The following is a 4729-nucleotide window of genomic DNA, read 5'->3' on the forward strand; positions in this document are numbered from 1 at the left end:
CACTAGAGAATCACGGCAGGGTTTCTACCAGAACAGGGTCATGGTTGGGTTTTGCCTTAGAAAATCCCCCAGCTTTTCTGTGGCTGTAGATGAGACGGGGAGACAAAGGCTGGGTGTCCAGGGAAGGCTATGGCAGGAACAAAGCAGAAAATCATGGTGCTGGACAGAGCCCACAGGAGCGGGTACAGGTGGAAGGATGCTCAGAAGACCAAGTGGACAGGCCATAGGCCTTATAGATTTGGGGTAGGGAACAAGGCCATGGAAAGGTGCAAGGGATGGTCAACTGCAATCAAGATGGGAGCCTTGAAGAAAGAACAGGTTTGAGGGAAGATGCTGAGACTAGTTTGGAACATGGTGAGTGTGAGGGGCTAAAGACACCCAGAGGAAGATATCAGGAGGCCACAGAACCCTCAGGGCTGAGGCTCAGAGTAGTTGAGGCTGGAGACAGATGCAGGAACCAAGGCCATGAGGTAGGAGTGAAGAGAAGACCAGCCTTGAGAAATCAGCCTAAGGATATTAATATTTTATCAGTAAGGAAAGATTTGGGCAGCGGGTAACACAATCCAGAATGGCACGAGGTGAAACAATGAGATGAGTGTATACTGCACATCACCAGAGTTGGGGAGAGCTCTAGGCATGATACAGTGACAGCTCCAGGAGGGTCTTTGGCCCCAGGTTCCCTCTCTGCTCTTCCACCCTCAGCTGAATGTTTGGCTTCCACATGGACTCCCTTTATGGCCCCAAAGTGGCTGCTGCAGGCCCAGGCATCACAAGGAGATGTGGTAATTTTTAGTACAAGAAGAGAGTGGCATCTTTTTCCATGCTGTCTCTGGAATCAAGAAAATCCTTTCCTGAAGCCTCCCAGCAGACTACCTCTTCCATCTCACTGGCCAAAATTGCCTCACATGCCCATCTTGAGCCAATCATTGGCTTGAGGAATTCAGGATTAGCTTAGATTCTTCAGGATTCCCCCCGTTCCCCAGAACTGAGGCTGGGGGTAAGGTTTCAGCTTGGAGGCTGGTGAATACTTGAATGAAATTGGGCTTCTATTAGAAAGGCCGGAGAGTGGGATGATGGGTGGATATTGATTAACACATCAGCCAAGGCCATCATGTATAATTATGCAGGTTGGGACCTACATAAGGGATGCCTGCCTGACTAGCAGGGTGGACACAAATAGGGTCTGAAGTTCAAGGCTAAATATGCCAAAAGGAGGCTTCTTTTTCTAAGTAAAGGCCCCATATGGTGAGCAGTGTCCCTTCAACCAATGTCCTCATACTAGAGAGAAGAGCTTACAAAGAAGACAGAAAAGGAGTTCCAGAGAGGAGGAGGAAAACCAGGAGGGTGGGGAGTATTGGTAAGAGAATGAGAGTATTTTAGGAAGGAAGAAGTCAACATTGCCAAATCATGCTAAAAAGGCACACAAGATTGTTTTAATAATAGTAATAGAAAACACATATAGGATTTACTATGAGCTAGGCACTGCTCCAAGCCCTTGATACATAATTTATTTACCCCTCTTATCAACTGTTAGGTACATTCTCACCACATTTTATAGTTGAGGAAAGGAGGCCCAGAGAGATCAAATAATTTGTCCAAGGTCACACAGGAAGTGCAAAATGGATTTGAGCAAGGTTTTGATTGGTCACCTTGTCCCATGGGAGTTCAGAAACACCTACTGTCGAGCTCTTTCTCAGCCTCGCAGTCTTCTGTCTCCTCACCATGCTAAAGTCAGCAGCTGGGGGGGAGGCGGTTGTTTCTCCCCTTCTTGAAAAAGAAACCAGACCTTGTTCAGTTGAAGACATTTTTAAAAAGGTGCATGCCGCCCTACCTGGTTTGCCTCAGTGGATAGAGCTTCAACCTGAGGACTGAAGGGTCCTGGGTTCAATTCTAATCAAGGGCACAAGCCCGGGTTGTAGGCTCGACTCCCAGTAGGCAATGGTTCTCAACCTTCCTAATGCCGCGACCCTTTAATACAGTTCCTCATGTTGTGGTGACCCCCCAACATAAAATTATTTTCGTTGTTACTTCATAACTGTAATTTTGCTACTGTTATGAATTGTAACGTAAATATCTGATATGCAGGATGTATTTTCATTGTTAAAACTGAACATAATTAAAGCATAGTAATTAATCACAAAAACAATATGTAATTATATATGTGTTTTCCGATGGTCTTAGGCGATCCCTGTGAAAGGGTCATTCTACCCCCAAAGGGTCACGACCCGCAGGTTGAGAATCGCTGCAGTAGGGGTTGTGCAGGAGGCAGCCGATCAATGATTCTTTCTCATCATTGATATTTCTATCCCTCTTCCCCCTCTCTCTTCCTCTCTGAAATCAACAAAAAAATATTTTTAAAGAAGGTGCATGCTAAAAATTCAAAAGGCACAAAAGAGTATACAGTGGAAAGTCAATCTTTCTCCAGCACTCAGGCTATGTTGACTGATTTCTCAGACAAATATGAGCAATATACATGTGTGTCAGTGTCTTTCACTCTACACAAATGGTACCTGGTGTGACGAGGAGGTTACCATTACAGATTCTGGAGGCAGAGTCCCTGGCTAGAAATCAGAACTCTACCACTCCCAATCAGGGCAGTGATTTTGCCTCCCTGTGCCTGAGTTTGCCAATCTGTGAAATGGGAGGATAATGGCATCTACCTCATGGGCTTGTTAGAGAATTAAGCAATTTAATATCTGTAAAGCTCTTAGAACAGTGTCTGGTATTTATTAAAATGTCAGCTAATCATTATTATCATTTCTTCACTTTGTTTTTTATATGTTATGTATAATTTTATATACTTTTTCTAATATTCTCATTTCTGCACCTTGATTTTTTTTTCACCAACCCAGTGTAATTCATAGGTCATCCCAGAGACACACAAGTAGGTCTTAAATCCTTTCTAATTTCTGCAGTGCCTCCTCTAGGACACACATCCCATAAATTATTCCAACATCTCTTTAATGGACATGTGGGTGGTTGGCAGTTTCTGGCATAAAGGATGTTGCAGGATGTACCTTTGTATCAAGGTTTAACAGAGGCACCCCCCATGGGGCTGTATTTCTGAGCTGGGGTACCATGAAAAGACACCAGTCTCTCCGATTCTGCTCAGGAATCTAGAAGGGCTCAGGTACACAGCTGCTGAGTTTTCTCTCTCAGATGAAGTCATTCTTCCCTGGCCTGTGGGTGGGCTAGGGGCGGGAGCCTACACATCTATCAACTGTTCATTTACCTAGAACACCTACCTATTCTGTGTTGGACAGAGTTGGGAACAACAGTGACAGAAAGCCCTAGGCCCTGTCATCCTAAAGTCTGTGATTTTGTGGGAAACAAAGGCTGGTTCCCAGATGGTCATGTTCTGGTGTGGTCAGGGGAGGGATAGGGACTGGCCATGTGTCACAAGACCCCAGGGAAGGAAACTGTTCAGCCACCGACAGAAGGTGCTACAGCATGTGCAGTCTGGAGAGAGAACACGCCTCACCCAGGAATTCAAGTTGCTCTGTGTAACTAGGCTGTGGGCTACTTACACCTATAGGGAGAAAAGAGAAGAGCTGGATAGGAAGGCCAACAGGCAGGGTTCTGGAAACCAACTTTGGAGGTTTCCCCGAAGTTCCAGGGAGTCATGGAAGGTTTTAGAGCACCGGTTCCCAAGGTGTGTGGGCCCAAACCGTCAGTATCAGCGTCACCTGGGAGGGGGGGCGCCAAAGTTTATCACCTGAAAATATGCCCTTGGAGATGCTGATTATTTCAAGCTGATTATTTTTAACAAGAAATAGAGGACCTGCTCCTGACGGAGCTATCGTCCGAGATAACTACAATTCAATAGGAACCAGGTGTGATATCAGGGGGACCCTGGAAAGGCTTAATTGACCAGAGTCCTCTCTGTGTCCCATTGTTAAACAAGCTCAGCAAACATTTACTTACAGAACATCTGCTTTTCTATCTCCACGTGAATTGCCTTCCTGCCTTAGAAGTGGCAAACCACAACCCCCTTAGCTCCAGAATGGCACATAAACCTCAACTGCCCCAAGCCTCTGGGTCTGCTGTTCTATGGCACCCCTGCATGTGCATCTGAAATAAACTTGTGACATTTTTCTCCTGATAACCTGTCTCATATTAATCTAATCATAAGTCCAGAAGAACTTAGAGAGGTAGAAGGAAATTGTATTTTCCTGCGTCCACACCTGGAAACTTGCTAGAAGTACCACATTTTCAGACCACACCTCAGACCTACTGAATCAAAAACTCAGGAGGTGGATCCCAACAACCTGTTTGAACAAGCTCTTCTGGCAAGTCTAATATACGCCAAAGTTGGAAAACTACTGGTTTAGCGTAAAGTCAGCTTTGCAGTTCATCAAAAAGTAATGGTCTGCCTGGTGGCCCAGTTGGTTGGAGCGTCTTCCACACATCGAAAGTGTTGCAGGTTCAACTCCCGGTCAGGGCACATACCTAGGTTGTGGGTTCACTCCCAGTGAGGTAGCCTAAGGGAGGCAACCAACCCATGTTTCTCTCTAAAATGGATATCTCCCCCCCCCCTTCTCAAATCAATAATAATCCTATCTAATAAAAGAGAAACACGGAAATTGGCGTACGACGCTACCCTTCCCATTGGCTAATCAGGGTGATATGCAAATTAACTGCCAGCCAAGATGGTGGCTGGTAGCCAGGCAGCTTAAACTGAACATGAGGCTTGCTTGCTTCAGTGACGGAGGAAACCAACGTTCCTCAC

The sequence above is a fragment of the Myotis davidii genome, unplaced genomic scaffold, assembly GCF_000327345.1.
Source record: "Myotis davidii unplaced genomic scaffold, ASM32734v1 scaffold166, whole genome shotgun sequence".
NCBI classification, from domain to species: domain Eukaryota; kingdom Metazoa; phylum Chordata; class Mammalia; order Chiroptera; family Vespertilionidae; genus Myotis; species Myotis davidii.